This window comes from Panulirus ornatus, chromosome 16 (genome assembly GCF_036320965.1).
Source record: "Panulirus ornatus isolate Po-2019 chromosome 16, ASM3632096v1, whole genome shotgun sequence".
NCBI classification, from domain to species: Eukaryota; Metazoa; Arthropoda; class Malacostraca; order Decapoda; family Palinuridae; genus Panulirus; species Panulirus ornatus.
Genome location: NC_092239.1, coordinates 36,200,069 through 36,218,576, shown reverse-complemented (window position 1 = coordinate 36,218,576; position 18,508 = coordinate 36,200,069).

The window sequence follows — 18,508 nt, the reverse complement described above, 5'->3', positions numbered from 1 at the left end:
TGCTGGGTGGGTGAGGTAATCATCAAGGAAGTTTACGCTCGAGCCGGAAATATGAAATGACTTGTAGACGATAGAGACGTTTTATGGGAAGGAAAACACACAGACTGGACGATGATGACCAGATGGGGAAAATACACGTCGTATGGCCTTTTTTTCCCCCCCTCATAACCGGAATTCTGTGGGAGTGTGGTGGTGGTGGAGGGTAACGTCACTCCTGAAGGAGGGGAGTCTAGGAGTATAGGAATAATCACCTCTCTGACGATCTGGATTTGGCATGAATCGACATCCCTGGACGCCATAGATCCATGGGATATCAGGTCCTTCTGACGACATATGCTTCCAGAGTACATAGAACGTTACCAAAGATCTTTTGAAACCTATTAGGGAAAAAAAAAAGAGGAAGGAGAGAAAATATGTACACGAACTGGTGGTAGTATCATCCCGACTTGTCAACATTTTTAGCTCAGGTGATCAAAGTGTTGTAATGAGTAATCAGAATTCCCGACCACGAGCGATAGGTGCGAGATTCGTCTTTGTGGAATTGGGATGAAATGAACCTCAAGAATTCCTTTCGTAAGTGATAGCCCACGAGGGGTGGGTATGGGTTTGATAACTAGTGGAAGTGTGTGTAAGTGATGGCCAGTGGAAGTGTGTAAACGGAATGGTATGTAAAATGATTGCCAATGGAATAAAGTGTAAATGATAACCAGTGGAATAGTGTAAATGATGCTCAGTGGAATAGTGTGTAAATGATAGCCAGTGGAATAGCGTACACACACACACACACACACACACACACACACACACACCTGAGTTAGGCTGGTGTGTGTGTGTGTGTGTGTGTGTGTGTGTGTGTGTGTGCGGTGTGTGTGTGTGTGTGTACATACATAAGAGTAAAATCGCGGTATATTTATACAAGGTTAAGCTACGGGGGCAATACTAGTGTAAACTCTCTTCCCCCGTAACACACAACCAATAAATACACACACACACACACACACACACACACACCTATACGTGTGTGTGTGTGTGTGTGTGTGTGTGTCTGTGTGTGTGTGTGTGTCTTACCGCTGATTTAGCAATGGCTTTATGTCAAGTCATTCAGGAAGTGCACCACGGCTCATTCACTACCCCATCTTGGATTAATGGCTCAGGAAGGAGCACAAACCGTGAATGACCCCCGGGCGCTGAGCCAGCTCATGTAGCAACACTACCCACCCCTTTTGCGAAGGGGCTGTTGGCGGGCGGGGGCTCTGGCTGGAAGTGATCGACGATCCTCCTCTTGATTGATGCGTTGTCTGCGACCAGACGTTTTTATGTAACACGGATGTCCAATAACTGCGAGTTCAGTAGCGGTGGCGTAAAGTGGGTGAGCGGCGGGGGGGCGGTCGGTGGTCAACCAGTTGAGAGTGAGAAGCATTTAGATAATCGAGGGTTCATGTAGATTACACACACACAGGTTCATGTAGATTACATACAGATTGGGGTGACGCAAAACTACGTCGATTATAGATTTTGAAGACGGGACGCTTTCGTAGTGCCATGACTTGTGGCGTAAGTTGAGAGCGACCGGTTCTCAATCGAAAGAAAAAAAAAAAAACCAGAAAAACCGATTGAAGATCATATGCTCGCTTATTGTCTGCAATATGTATAGTATAGGAAATACGTCTAAAAGAGATTCGAATCGATCAGCGAACACAGAATTTTTGAACACATTCAAGATGAACCAAAAATAACGGAGTGGATGAACGTATTGAATGATTAGGTAAATGTATGAAAGGAGAGAGATAGCTCAGGTGATTATAACATCGAAGTAACCGAACAGCTGCATAAACCTGTAGCCCAGTGATCTACAGTGACACGGATTCATGAACCCGCACACCACACCTAGTTCACTGACGTCTCTCTCTCTCTCTCTCTCTCTCTCTCTCTCTCTCTCTCTCTCTCTCTCTCTCTCTCTCTCTCTCTCTCTCTCTCTCTGATACCATGTCCACGCGCTGGGTAAGATTGGAATGGACGTTCATTATGTTTATTGAGCTCGTAACTTATAAGGCGAGAGCCCAGAAATACACAATAGATAATTGTATAACAAAAAGTAGTTTATGATTTGCAACGGAGCGACGCTGTGGAAGACAACCACATGCAAATTACACACGTGAACGGGATGTAAGGGGGAAATCTTCGATGGGTACATGGGACAGACAGCAACCTATGTATTGGCCAGACGAGATGTATGACAGAGAAATGCAGTTGTAGTTACGTACCTGAAGAACATACAGTGGACAGGCTGTATGATGTATAACCGCCAGAGTCGCTTCAATGGACAATATACAAGGAAATATTATATGCGAGAGATATAGTCTAGCAGACATACACATGAAATACACATGATAATATGTGGAACCGAAATACACAATGGTATGGGCCCCACTGAGTAATGACCTAGGTATATATATATATATATATATATATATATATATATATATATATATATATATATAGATAGATAGATAGATAGATAGATAGATATGGATAGATATAGGCAAATGATGCCTAAAGTCAGTTGGATTGTACATTCTGAAAAATACACCATGAAGTAATGATATTAGAGGAAAACGGGCAGATGCAAAGAAAATGTGTTGAGAGCAGTTCACTGTCTACCAGGACCAGATTCTTGCGTTAGCTCTTCAGGCTTGTATGGCCGCCCAGAAAATGGGGGTAAAAATCAAATATTTTGGATTGTGTGAAATGGAGAAGAAATGGATATATATATATATATATATATATATATTCCTATGAGTCCACGGGGAAAATGAAACACGAAAAGTTCCCAAGTGCACTTTCGTGTAATAATCACATCATCAACATATATATATATATATATATATATATATATATATATATATATATATATATATATATATATATATATATATATATATATATTATATATATGTAAACAGCCGTCGGGGTCATGATTGACCTACGTATATGTAGTGATGACGTTTATGATTCCTGTGTTGCACTGAGGCCTGTTGACCACAGGCAAGATAGGCCTTTCACCAGCTGCCCCATTAAGCCTAAACCGTGTTAGCGGATGGGTCTCCTCCTCCTCCTCCTCCTCCTCCTCCTCTGCCACCCAACCTAACCTACCAGTTTCACAGCAGCAGCAGCAGCAGCATTATTACCCGCCCGCTTTTACACCCTCATTTCGCCATCCACTGAGCCTCATGTCAGGCCCTGAACCTACATGTTTTAAACCCCCAGCGCACCGCACTTGTTCACCCCCGCCACCTGTCCATCTTTGTACCCACGTCAGGAGAACAGTGCTTTACGAGAGACCTCCCCCCACCTCCTACCTCTCTCCCCCGTCATTCATCTTGGCTCTTCCACGAGAGACCCCTCCTCTCCCATCACCCATCTTGGCCCTTCCACGAGACCCCCCTCTCCTCTCCCATCACCCATCTTGGCCTTTCCACGAGACCCCTTCCTCTCCCATCACCCATCTTGGCCTTTCCACGAGAGACCCCTCCTCTCCCATCACCCATCTTGGCCCTTCCACGAGACCCCCCTCTCCTCTCCCATCACCCATCTTGGCCTTTCCACGAGACCCCTTCCTCTCCCATCACCCATCTTGGCCTTTCCACGAGAGACCCCTCCTCTCCCATCACCCATCTTGGCCTTTCCACGAGACCCCTTCCTCTCCCATCACCCATCTTGGCCCTTCCACGAGAGACCCCTCCTCTCCCATCACTCATCTTGGCCCTTCCACGAGACCCCCCTCCTCTCCCATCACCCATCTTGGCCCTTCCACGAGACCCCCCCCCCTTCTCACATCACCCATCTTGTATATATGGATGTATGGGCGTATATGTGCATGTATGTGTGTATGTATACGTACGTATATATATATATATATATATATATATATATATATATATATATATATATATATATATATATATATATATATATGTGTGTGTGTGTGTGTGTGTATATGTATATATCAATATGTATGAAGAGCGTTGAATGGCCTTAGAATCCAATCCTAGGGTGTTCAAGATTGGAAAGCGAGCGATGGAGGGAGGGAGGTACTTCGCCTCACGGTTCTACAGCCAACACTCTCTCCCTTCTATACAGAATGAGTGTATCGCGTGTCGTTGTCGGGTCTCGTAGCCTTTACCCTGCCAAGTGACGTGTTGCGCGTGTCGTAGTGCGATCCGAGAGCCCCATAACCAACCCCTCCTCCTCCTCACTCCTCCATTGTGTGTCGTATGGCCATAAGTCTTCGTGTATGTGATGGCTCGTAACTCGTCGTATATCCTAAAGCGATTGGCTGTTTTTTATTATTATTATTATTATTATTTTTGCCTACTGACTAGTTCTGTCAGGTTCTGGAGCGTTTATTGAAATGTTTCTTTTTTTTTAGACCCCAGTTTTTTTATTATTATTATTATTTTTGCCTACTGACTAGTTCTGTCAGGTTCTGAAGCGTTTCTTGAAATGTTTCATTTTTCTTAAACCCCGTTTGAGCACGATTTTCCGACGCGCCAGGAGGACGATGTATGACCTTTGGACTTAAATGGCGTGACCTTTGACCTGACCCTCAAAGGATCGGTTACCAGACCAGGCTGTCATATGCACGGGTCGTGCTTTTGTGTTTGGGGATCGTTACCGTCGTGTTCAAGGATCGTACCGTCGTGCTCAAGGATCGTACCGTCGTGCTCAAGGATCGTACCATGGTGCTCAAAGGATCGTACCGTCGTGCTCAAAGATCGTACCGTCGTGCTCAAAGGATCGTACGATCGTATTCAAGGATCGGTACCGTCGTGCTCAAGGATCGGTACCGTCATACTCAAGGATCGTACCATCGTGCTCAAGGATCGTACCTTCGTGCTCAAGGATCGTACCGCCGTGCTCAAGGATCGTATCGTATCGTCCTCAAAGGATCGTACCGTCGCGCTCAAGGATCGTACCATCGTGCTCAAGTGGGTCTCCGTTTTCTATTTTCGTTCTTGTGGTCCGCCGGCGTCGTCGCTGCTGCTTCAGCGGAGAAAGATAATAAGCTTCCCAAGCTTCATTTGCATTTCTGCAAAGGAGGCTGTTAAAAAGCTTTGTGAATTACGGGTCCGATTTTTTAATAAGAAACTTCTCCTAAGCTTGAGTTGCAGTTTTTATATGTGAAACAGTAGGAAACTCCTAATCTTGAGTTGGAATTATTTTGTAAAAGAAACAATACTAAGCTCTTAAGCTTGAGTTGCATGTGTTTTGTAAAAGAAACGATACTAAGCTCTTAAGCTTGAGTTGCATGTATTTCGTAAAAGAAACGATACTAAGCTCTTAAGCTTGAGTTGCATGTGTTTTGTAAAAGAAACGATACTAAGCTCTTAAGCTTGAGTTGCATGTGTTTTGCAAAAGAAACGATACTAAACTCTTAAGATTGAGTTGCATGTATTTCGTAAATGAAACGATACTAAGCTCTTAAGCTTGAGTTGCATGTATTTCGTAAAAGAAACGATACTAAGCTCTTAAGCTTGAGTTACATGTATTTTGTAAAAAAACGATACAAAGCTCTTAAGCTTGAGTTGCATATATTCTGTAGGAAACGCTCCTAAGCTTTTTCTTTTTATATAGGAAACTCAATTGAGTTACGTTTTTTCTTCTAAGGGAAATTATAATAACGGCCATAATGACGCCTATGATTCGTAGGCCCGAAGCCTAAATAACCAGCTAATTGAATTCTAAAAGAAGGCATTTTTTATCCCTTAAAGACCGTTTTCTATTGTAAATTCCCATACAGCGCGGATAAAAGTAGGGGAAACTTAAGAACTCTTTTTATGATCTTTACAGAATCACGCGAGAAAAAATAATATAATTCGCATCGAAAAGTGCTTAACCCTTGTACAAGTTGGTAACCTTAACTTTGAAGTTAAAGGAAGATTTTTTTTTTATCACAATGTTAAACATCGCAACAGTAATTCAACGTATGTCCCCACATAATGAGGTGAAAAGAGAGAGGCTAAAGTGTCAGAAAGAGATGTGAAACTCTAACATACATAGCAACATTGAAACAGAATCCTTTACATGATAAGCCACATGTTTGTATACTCTCGTAACTGCAGGCAGGTGTGTGGAGGAGGGGAAAGGAACACGTGAAAAGGCTGTGTTTGGTTGGCCACTTACGCAGTCATTCCCAAGCACTCAGAATTGGAGAGGGAAAATGGTGTGGGTGGAGGAGGAGGGGGGCAAAGAAAATGGAATTATTTTGGGCTCAAGTGATGAAGTTTCGGTTGACTGAAATCCACTGAGGAGAGACGCAGACATGTTCGAGAGTCCAGTATAAAGAGAGGGAAAGTTGGGTCTTATCTGGACGCCTTCTTAGTCGTGTGCAGTGCACCAGCTTATGAATGGAAAGTCTCTGGCATCGAAGATGCAGAGATTAATCTACCCCTTTTACTGCTTTTACTCCATATACTTGGTGTATACATGTTAGTATACGTTTAGTCTACATTAAGTATACGTCTGGTATACGTTTCGTACTTTTTGGATGCATCAGGACGTGTCTCGATGGAGTTTCCCTTTGAAATAGAACTAATGATCATTGGGAAACTTGTCTTTTTGAAGGTCTTAACGGATACGACACAGGGAGGTTAAAACGTAGCAATGAGGCGTAAGAGAAAGTTGTGGAGGAAGGGAAAACCTCTGGGCCAGCGGCCAGTGGAAATAATTTCAGAGATTGATGAGGTGGAGAGAGAGAGAGAGAGAGAGAGAGAGAGAGAGAGAGAGAGAGAGAGAGAGAGAGAGAGACGGGAGATCATGTCAGCATAAGGTGGTTGGCCGGCACCCGTACACACACACACACACACACACACACACACACACACACACACACACGCTCGCTCACTCTCTCCCACCGTTTAGATAAGAGTTCGTCCTGTAAGAATACCGCTATGGAAAGCGAGATAAGCGACTCTCTCTCTATATATATGGGATTCGATTCCATCTGACCGTAATTGTGTGGTGTACATAAGGGGGCGGGCGCTGGACTGCTCACGCCAACATGCACCCCCTCCGCCTCACCTGCACGTTGTGTTGCCGACACACTGACCTCTCCACACTACGAGGTCACCACCCCGATCAACCTGCCTCTCAGTGTCTCTAGCCTGATTATTTTTTTTTTCCCCCTCCTCCTCTCCTGCCTCGCCTCCTGATCCGCCCATGACATCGTCGAGTTATCCAGGCTTGAGGACTGCCTTCAGATAACGGTAGCGTATCGTTATCATCACCGAAAGACGCGTGACCGACAAGGGTTGTGATGTCCACAGACAGCGACAGCCTCAGAGACAACACCTAAGACAGCGGAGTGGATAACAAACACCACAGGGATGCATAACGCCGACGGAACGCCTGTTGTAAAAGCTGCTGCGGCAACAGCTGGAGCTAAACTCGCTCCGAAAAGTTGTCACAGAGAGAGTGACCTGTGCAACCAGAGGTCGTATGATGGAAAATGATGAAAATCATCGGTGCAGACGAGATACCTGCAACGAGGAGTGACAATTACATGAGGTGAAGATAGCATTCGATACGTCTCTTTAGCTTATCTTCCACAATAGCCCAAAAGGAGTTAAGAGACAGAAAACCCCTTAGTTAGAGACATTAAAAAGTTCTTTTTATTCAACATTTTTTCTAGTATATATTATAAATATAGTGGGTTGACATGAGACAGAGAGAGTAATATCGATTGTAAACTCTGGCCACAAAAATGTCTGCAAGAATGATGATAAACCTGAGGCATTTGACCAGACGAAGGAATTACTGTCAGCTGCCATGGTCAACTACAAGGTAATATTTTACACGATGATAACACCTTTGTACTCCGAGGTCTTATGGACGTGAGAATCTGATATCACTATCTGTCAAGTACGGCATATATATATATATATATATATATATATATATATATATATATATATATATATATATATATATATATATATATATATATTCCTATGAGTCCATGAGTCCATGTGGAAATGAAAGACGATAAGTTCCCAAGTGCACTTTCGTGTAATAATCACATCATCAGGGGAGATACAAGAAAGCACTGTGACAGTCAGTTGATATGTAACGAAGAGTCCACGGGGGAAATGAAACACGTAAGTTCCCAAGTGTCCTTTCGTGTGATTATCACATCATTGCTTGCGCTCCAGCCTGTTGCATAGGGGTCCCGGGTTCGTTCCTGGCTGTTGGAGGTTTGTATGTTATGTGATACGGAGGTTAACCCTGGCATCCTCAACATTGGGCTGTGCAAGTTCTCTGGGTTACGATTGGTTTACCCGTCTTGACCGTCCTTAATAAATGGGACGATTCGTTCGATTCCTTGCACACTAGCCTAGCCTGCTGATTAGTCGATGGATTTCCATCCTGTATTCTCGGTGTCCCTTTGAACGACTGGATCTCAAAGGAATAAGCGGTAGTGTTCAGTGGCACGAGAGTGATTGATAAGAAAGAGTGTCCTTTTGAGTTTCTGGGCAACACGAGAGCTGTAGAGAACGGATGCTAGCATTTTCTTCTGAAAAGAAGGACGAGGTTTTGGTCACGCGTTCATTTAGAATGACAGTGAGTGGGTGCGCTCTTACCAGACTGCAGTAGATTAGGTTTGGGTAATGCAAGATGTTTTACGACTGATCGGTTTTTCTTATATGTGTATTTATTTTCTTATATGTGTATTTATTTTCTTATATGTGTATTTATTTTGTTATATGTGTATTTATTTTCTTATATGTGTATTTATTTTCTTTTTCTCTTTGTTCGCAGATTTGGTCGAAAGTGGCTGAGCCCACGGGCTTGAAGAGGTGTCATCCTCAACTTCTGTCAAGGTAACTAAGAAAGAAATCTTTTTTTTTTTACTTTTGTTGGAAAAAACTTGGATTATGTTTTAATTATATGAGTTAGAGAAAGGATTTTTATTAGCTTTGGCTGGTCTTAAAGTAGTTGGAAAAGCCAGTCTCAGATAATTTCTTCAGTACGATACCAGATAACGTAGTCCATGAGTGGTAATATGTGTATATTTACATTTTAACGCAAAAGACCATATTAGGCTGGAAATAACACGTCTTCTTTCGTAAAAGTCGTCATAATATTCGCTACTTCTCGTGTTAGACGTTCGTCGGTAGATGCTCCGCCAAGAATACGTGTTTGACCATCACTTATCATTGCATTACCATATATTCAAATCGCTTTTCTGTAAATGATGTTAACCATGTTTGCTGTACGTATCCCACACACTGTTAACCTTACGTGGTTGATGTTATACTTGACACTGGATGGCAGGGTGGAAGATGTAGAGGGCGAGACTCAGTCGTTTAAAACTACCGAAGGAGAATATATAGAATTTGACATAGGAAATAGATGTATAGGATACAGGAAATTGAGAATACGATAGGTGGTATGGTTTGGTCAAGTTGATGGGAGTTGTGTATATAGGAGGTTGGAGGATATATTATTATTGGGGACTATAGAATAGAGATCCTATATTATTCTGGTGTTAGAATGAAGGGCAGAAACATAGAATAGGGAGTTGTGTATATAGGAGGTTGTGTATATAGGGAGTTGTGTATATAGGAGGTTGGAGGATGTATTAGTATTGGGGACTATAGAATAGAGATCCCATATTATTCTGGTGTTAGAATGAAAGGCAGAAACATAGAATAGGTGGCAAACCTGCCATTGGTACCCTGTTGGTCACAGACAAGCAACTCCTGTTTTGTAATCAGGAAGGAAGTCGCAGGTGCTGAATTGTGTGACAATGTTTTCTCAGGCCGATTTATTTTATGATGGAAAAATAGTTCATCGCTGACGAGCAAGCCCTGGTTAGCTCGAGAGTCGCTGGTGCACTCAGGAATGTGAGAAATTCAAAGGAAGGGGGAAAGTAAATGGAATGGAGAAGCACCGAAATGAAAGGCAGTGAGATAGAGAGAAAAGGAGGGGACAGATGAAAGAGAGGAAAGCAGAGTGCTAGATGGGAGAAGGAAAAACATGGAATAAGGAGAAGGAGTGACGAAGAGGTGAGGGGTTGTAGACGAAGTCGGCGTGTACCAGGAGGTGAGGATCTGACCTCTGGAAAGTGTATGATCCACGTCTCCTCCTGACACCAACCGGCCGAAGGCACCGCTAAACTATAGGGTCTTACCGGGACACCTCCGTCTGTACCTCTCGCCGACCACCAGGTTCAAAACCCCTGCCACAGCAACAGCCTTTTGCCCTCCTGGTGAGTATATATTGACGCCAAATTACCAGAGGCGGGGGTAAAAGCGAGTCACGGTTGAATGCGCTTTCTCATCCCGACCCAGAACGGCAATACATGTGTATATGATGTCATCAAACTGTGTAGGGAAACAACGGCATATACGACAGAGGAGAAAGGTCACTCCTGGTTTCATGATGTATATTACCAGCTGAGCGATCGATCCGTCTGCCCTTCCTCATGATTGAGGGTGACCCTTCCGAAGCACGAACCAGCGTGGGTTTTGAGATCCCGAAACGTCCACACAAGGATTCGACCCGTGTTGGAGAGACGCGCATGAGGCCTCGGTACGACAAATGACACTGAAGGGCGATTCTTACCACGTTCCCACACCAGCTTCGCCAGTGGTGGCTATTACGAAGTTCTTGTGTGTGACGGGTGATAACATTGAACTGTATATCCACCCTCAACACTGCAGTCTGGCTAGCAGTGAAGTGTGAGGGTGATGATGAGAGCAGTGCCGTCGACAGGAAGGGTCTGTCGGCCACAGGTGTTAACTATAGAGGTAACATATAGTCTTCAGGTTCATGATAATCACTGCAAGACGAAGTTCAACGAAGGGTAGAAAAATTGGGAACAGCGACTTGAGATACGGTCGTCAAGAGTTCATCAGTCTGTCTTGGATAACATGTGGTGATGCGACACTAAGGCAAGGGTGGTGTACTGGAGGAGCGAGACTTGCAGACGCGGGTTATGCTGGTGTGTGGTACGTCAAAGAGGACATCGGGATAATGGGATATGGCCAAGCGGGATATGGTGAATAGGAGCGGGAAGACGTGGTCTGTTGTGAAGCGAGGTTTGCTTGGTAGGCGTGATGAAGTGGGATATGGTAATATTGTGTATGGTATAAAGTATGGGGGGTTAGGGTTGGCTACATGGGCTATAGTGAAGTGGGAACGCGGTAAGGTTCGAGTCGAAGTGCTGCATGAAGACGTGTATCATGGTGAATTGGGGCTAGGAGTCTTAGGGTGGAGCGAAGTGGGCGTAAATCAAGTGGGGCGGGTTGATGAAGTGAGTTCGGGCGGAGTAAAGTAGGGCGGAGAGAAGCGGTGTGAGGCAAAGAGAACTGGACGACTAGGCGTTCGATGAGGCGTGAGGGTGACAGCCCACTTTACCTTAAACATCTGCCCCTTAACCTCTTAGCCAGATGGACTTAACCTTCCAGTCCCTCTTACCTGCCTTCCTTAAAGTAGTAGAGAGAACTCTTAAGAGTTCTCCTCGAACTAATCACTCTCATCTGCAACAAAATCTCCACGACTGTTGCCTCTGTCCTCCTAATGTGCGCACATGAACTACGTGAGACGGTGGCAGCGTGGCAGTGGTATACAAGTTCATGGGCCCAGGAGTGACAGCCTGTTGTATTTTTAGACTGACGCCTCGTCTTGGCAAGTTCCAGGTTCCACTTTTTAGCTCCTCGGTGGGGCGTTACCTCATCGCCAGTCGTCTTGGCTTGGGCGGTAGCTTGCTGCTTTGCAACCTCATGGCTGCTCTGCTCGGTGCTCCTCGTACATGCCCCTTGTACTTATATTGGTCACCATGGAGCCACCATGATGCTTCCCTGATATACCACCTCGAATGTGTTTGAATTCTTGACGTAGCCAACAGAGAGACTTCCATGCGGCAGACTCAATCACTTGCCGCATCTTCGACCAATTTGGCCACAAAGATTTCTGTAAACCTCGGACATAGACGAAGCGTCTGCAAACTCTTACGGTTATATATATGTCTATACAGCGAACCGGTAGTGTCCCAAGGGCCTTTGTAATGGAAATGAAGGAGGAAAGTAGATGTATGTAAGGGACAGACATTTCCGGAGCAACGGTGATTCATTTACGCTGGGCATGTGAGTGTGTGTTTGTGTGTGGGGGGCACCGGGTGATGTCTTTCGCTTGGAATAACGTACGTGAAAGCAGTCTTCGCTGGAGGGTGTTGGTAAGAGGAGGGGAAGGACACCCTCTTAGACTCCACAACACACTTACGGAAAGTAAATCCCGCGGTAGAAGTAGATTAAAGCTCGTATGACGAAGACATGCGTCATGAAGACCCACAGGGTGTCGTTTGAGATCAAACTTGGACCAAACAGGATCATGATAACGGAACGAGACTCCTCATACATGATATATATATATATATATATATATATATATATATATATATATATATATATATATATATATATATATATATATATATGTATATCATGCTGAGGACGGGTGGGCAATGCTCTCTGAATTAGCAGAGGTGCAATTATGGGTTACGTATAGTGAGAATGTTGCAATGATCATTACCATATAATCGCCAGAGGGTTGGGGGAAAGTGGCTACAGTGACTCAAGAAAGATATTACTTTTATTCCAACATTTCGTGACCGTAATATATATATATATATATATATATATATATATATATATATATATATATATATATATATATATATATATATATATATTCCTATGAGTCCACTAGGAAAATGAAATACGATAAGTTCCCAAGTGCACTTACGTGTAATAATCACATCGTCAGGGGAGACACAAGAGAGAAGTATAACAGTCAGTTGATATACATCGACGAGACGAAGCTTGATTTATAACATGGTAGGCCTCCCCTCTACTGCCGTCTGTCTTCTTTTCATTTTACCTCTGTATTTGCGATGGTCAGGCCTTGATTCGAGTCGAGTATAACTCGTGAAGAATTCCTGACCACTTTGCTCTCCCACGTTTGTCAGAAGATACGAGATTTGCCTCTGATGGGATCTGCGATTCGAGCGTTTCAGTGAATTGGTTCCAACTCCATCTGATGCACACATGAACCTCCTCACGATTCAGAGTTCGGTTGATGATCTTCGACGGGGGAGTTATTTCTCAAATAGATATAGACAGTTTCTTATTTTCTTTCGTTTTGTTGTATAGGTTTAGTTTCTTCATTACTTTATTATATATATTTTTCTATTCTGTCCGGATTAGGACTCTCCGTATTACATTTATAGTATATGTAAGTAGACAACTGCTTTAAGTTTCTGATTCCCCTTAGAATCGTGTCCTTCGGTCTGACCCTTGTTAACAAAGGTATGTGGAAACATTACCAGTTGTATTTTACCATTACCACACTTATCTGTGAGGTTCTGTTATCTTCCCCTCCCTTCACAAACAGTCTGGAAGGGACCCAGTTGCGTGTGATGGTTTGAATTCCTTTGTGTGTGTGTGCGTGTGTGTGTGTGTTTGTGTGGAGAGAGAGAGAGAGAGAGAGAGAGAGAGAGAGAGAGAGAGAGAGAGAGAGAGAGAGAGAGAGAATACTTGAACATGAAGTCCATTTTGGGTCGCCGAACGCGATACCTGGAAAAATCCTCTCTCCAGTCCTTGATATTCCACCCTACACCCACCCCTTCAAAATACTCTCTCTCTCTCTCTCTCTCTCTCTCTCTCTCTCTCTCTCTCTCTCTCTCTCTCTCTCTCTCTCTCTCTCTCTCTCTCTCCACCACCACCACCCTTTCAAAATACTTCAAGCACTTTTCTACACTTCCACACTACTGTCTCCTTCTCCCCCCACACACTCTCTCTCTCTCTCTCTCGTGCCTCGTTAATCCCACCGTGTCTTTCTTATTTACTCCTCGACCTGTGCGTAATAGATTCTCTCCTGGTATCATCTTAAGTTCGCGGTATTAACGGCATTACGCCACGGCAGAAATAAGTAATGGGTATGTACACACACACACACATACGTACACATTCCCCTCTGCCACTGTCCGTACCGCGTTGTGTTCCCTCCCAGAGGTCAAGTCGTCACAAGAGACGGTTTTCCTAAGAACTGCTTGGCTGGTCGGAAATTCCCTGCCAGGCAAGTGTGCATGGCCGTCACCATGACCATCGTCCAAGTGTGTGTCCACTCCTCGTGGTTCCTGACGTGTGGAGGCTGAGCTTTGGAGACTATCTTTTTATCTTCTCATCACGAGCACAAATAGGATAAAGATATTACGTGTTGAAGAAAAAGATATTACGTGTAAAGAGAAAGATATCACGTGTAGAGAAAAAGATATGACGTGCAGTAGATATGTTTTAAACGCTTGATAGATAATAACACTCCCCTGGGCATAAGTATGCTTTTACATCTCATTAGGATACGCTTGCAGTAATTATTACAGGGAGTGATGGCTCACACTTTCGTTCATGAACAAAGTATCCTTCTTCGAAGTGTGAACGTCCTCGAGGAGATTGTACTCCTTTTCGTCCAATGAAGGTGATACTGCTTCGTCTATGGTGACTGCTCACCATTTGTGTACCAAATGGCGTCCTAGCTACGTCTCTTCGTTGTATATCAGCTGACTGTTGTATTTCTTTCTTGTATCTCCCCTGATGATGCGATTGTTGCACGAAAGTGTACTTGGGAACTTATTGTTTTCCGTTTTCCCGTGGACTCGTAGGAATATATATATATATATATATATATATATATATATATATATATATATATATATATATATATATATATATATCAATTGACATATTTCTCTCTTGTGTCTCCCCTGATGATGTGATTATTACACGAAAGTGCACTTAGGAACTTATCGTGTTTCATTTTCCCCGTGGAATCATAGGAATATATATATATATATATATATATATATATATATATATATATATATATATATATATATATATATATATATATAATATGTGTGTGTGTGTGTCAAAAAACTTCTTATCTACAGGTCATTTTTATCTCTACGGTTGGAATGTCTTGATGATGATATAGCACTGCACTGCTCTCCTTGGGGCCTGGTATCATTAAGTAATGTTGAGAGAATAGCCGTCGAAGTGGACTGGTTCATCGCGTTGGGGTTCTCTCTCTCATGCCGGCCGCCCCTCCCTGCTCCAACCTCCCCGAGCCACATCTCTTCCATCTCACGATGGGTGGGAAGTAGGGCGTCACAGCTCGGCCGACTTGTGTGGAATCTGCACGACCCAACGCCCTCAGTCTGTTCCCTTTGGCCTCGACGGGTTCTCCTCCTGGCGTATCTCGTGAGATGTCGGTGATCATGTCAATGGTGGGTTCAAACTCCCCAGGTGTGTGTGTGTAGTCTTGTTCAGCTCCCCAGGTGGTGTATAGTCTTGTTCAACTCCCCAGGTGGTGTTCAGTCTTGTTCAACTCCTCAGGTGTGTGTAGTTTTGTTCAACTCCCCAGGTGGTGCGCAGTCATGTTCAACTCCCCAGGTGTGTGTAGTTTTGTTCAACTCCCCAGGTGGTGTGCAGCCTTGTTCAACTCCCCAGGTGGTGTGCAGTCTTGTTCAACTCCCCAGGTGGTGTGCAGTCTTCTTCAACTCCCCCTTTCGCGTCCGGCTTGTTACTACGAGAACAGCCTATCCCTCCCTGTTCATGCTGTGAAATCACTAGCGAGTTAAAGGTCGTTTATACTGGAGTGATTTTTGTTAGAATCTCACTAAACTCTCTGCTTCTTCCTCTCTTAAGTTTATGCTGTGTTTATTGCTTCGCTTATGATCCTTTCGCTGCTATTTTGTCACGCAGGACATAGTATCATCAGTTGCTTTATTTTGCACCTTCTAATGGGCACCAGCAGTTTACCATTTTGTGTCTATCCCAACCTGGAAAAACACATATGGCTCCTTAATACAAGGTTACTAAACCGTGGCTGTGGGGGTCAGAGATATATTACATGGAATCAAGTCAAATTGGTCTCTCAGTCACATATGGTATATATATATCGTTATGTATATTGGCCTCCGTGGTGTAGTGGTTAGCCATAACAACCATGACTCACGCACGGGCATTCCTAGGGTCGAGGCTGCGTAGGATCGAATCGTGGGCGGGGAAGTCGTGCCACAGCCCATCCCGCTGTTCATCCTCCCCTCGAGGTCGGTCAATAAATTGGGTGCCAGGGTTAATCTAAGGTGTGAGTACACACGCGTACCGTTCATAAGATGGCTTTGATTTGGATGTTCATATGCTGTTCTCAGGTTATATATGTATATATATATGACTGGAACAGTGACTTGCTAACTCAAGTAAAGCACTGCTGAAAGACCCTCTGGAGTTTCTTACAAGTCCTGTAGGTAATCAGATGGAAATTGCAAGTCGTCTGTATTTCGTGTGTGTCGTCAGTTATAAATCCAAACTAAGAGACAGAACGTTAGATTGTTAGTAGCCAAAGAAGGTGACGTTTGGACGTAATATGAACGTGAGAAATGTGAGCAGTTATATGCATGTGACATTCATAGGACGAATGCAAAAATTGGAGGATGTTAAGCAAATGTACTGTAGAAGTTCTTGCATCTCTCACATCCGAGAAAATGTAAGCACAAGTTGTTTAAAACAGACTTGAAAGTATGCAACACCGTCATACTGACATAGTAGTTTCAGAAGCATTAGCAGTCAGTCATATATGCGAATTAGGATATATTATAACACAACCCGTTGTTAATGTCGGATATAAGGGGGGAAGGGGGAGGGGTTTACAAACCTATAACCTGTTATATTCTGTCTTTCAGACACCTAACGTGCTCGCATGACGTCTTTTAGAACTATGCTGTGGCCTCGCGATCGCTTGTCTCCGGATATCTTCCCTTCAGCATTCATCTTTAGCTGGACGCAGGCGATGCACGGCCCCGGTCAATTCCTCCTGGGGGAGGGTGGGTTCCTCCTCCTCCTCTCCACTTTCACCTGTATCTTCCATAAGTCATCAAGACATCTAGGGGGAAGGAGGGAAAGAATGGAAACTCCTCCTGTTGCTGGAGAATCTTCAGGGTAAGGTAGTCTCCCTCCCAACCTACCTCTCCCTACCCTTCCCAGTCTAACGGGGTCTCGAAGTAAAAGTATGTTCGCCGCGTCCCTCAGGAGTGCTGCCCCTCTCTACCCCCATACGTGTTGGTCCAGTCCCCGCAGTCGGGTTTTACGTGTGTGGGTATGACGGCCCACGGGAGGCAGGTTCCTCCTCCTCCTCCTCCTGGCTCGTAACTGGTTTTGTAGTCGTGAATGCTAGTTAGGGGGAAGGCTCCCGGTGACTGTCAGCGATGAAGGAAGGGGGAAGGGAGCCATTCCCTTTACCGTCGCTTATGTTACCTGTTTCTCGGGGGTCTACTATCACTCGGAGGAGGTCACCTTCACCCGTGATCACCATTACACACAGGTCATCCCAACGCATTATCAGCGAGGGTCAGTATGACCCACAGTCATCATAACTTGGGGAAGGCCATCTCGCTCCGTGTCACCATCGACGTAGGTTATGATCGCTTCGCGTCACCATCGACGTAGGTTATGATCCATTCGTATCACCATCGCCGTAGGTTATGATCGCTCCGTGTCACCATCTCCTCGGGTTGCCGCCACGTAGCGTCACCATACTAGAGTTAACGCTGCTTACATTCACCATCAGTAGTTTAAATTTAAAGAATTTCCTCTATGAACTTCTATACCATCATTAGCATATCGGCACGTCTGTGAGCCTCATAATGTCCACGTTTCCCATCAAGTTCTCCACACAGAACTTAGAGAAGGAAGCTCTGAATCATCACTTTTCGTGGGACAAGTACCAGATCCATTTTCATCGAAAAGCATCACCTCATACGTCATTGTCATTGCGTGATGGCACCATCCCCGCTCATATAACATCTACAGCATTATCATCCTCGCCCTCTGCCGTATCAGTGTCGACACTCACATCACCTCATCGGCGTCTCTCGCCTCACAAAGCCCTCACCATTACCGCTTGCGTCTTCAGGCGTCTGATCGCGTACCCGCTACCGTCATCGGCGTATCAGCCGTACCTGCGTCTGCGCTCCATGATCAACCGAGTAATCAAGTTAGATATGTGGGTTATGTACGTCGAGGCGCTTCCGGGCCGGTACCCGCTCCCTTTACCTGAGGCTTTGCAACCCTGGTGTCCCCACAGTGAGTCTTCAAGGTAGATATCTTTCTCACCTCCAAGTGTCCTCGTCCAGCGCAGAGCTACCGTAAAGATCGCCGCGCTACTTCGACGTCTTACAGGATCATCTTGGAAGCAACTGCTTAGAATACCGAGCCATGTAGGCACAGTGGCTCATGTGGTGTTCTCGAGTCATGCATGACACCAGGCCTCACGTCAGTCATACGAGGCACTAGTCAGTCACTGGTTACGTGCCAAGTCGTCCGTCTGCGTCCTGGTATCCCAGTCGTACAGCAAGAGGAGGAACACCAGGTGTATAAAGACGCAAAGG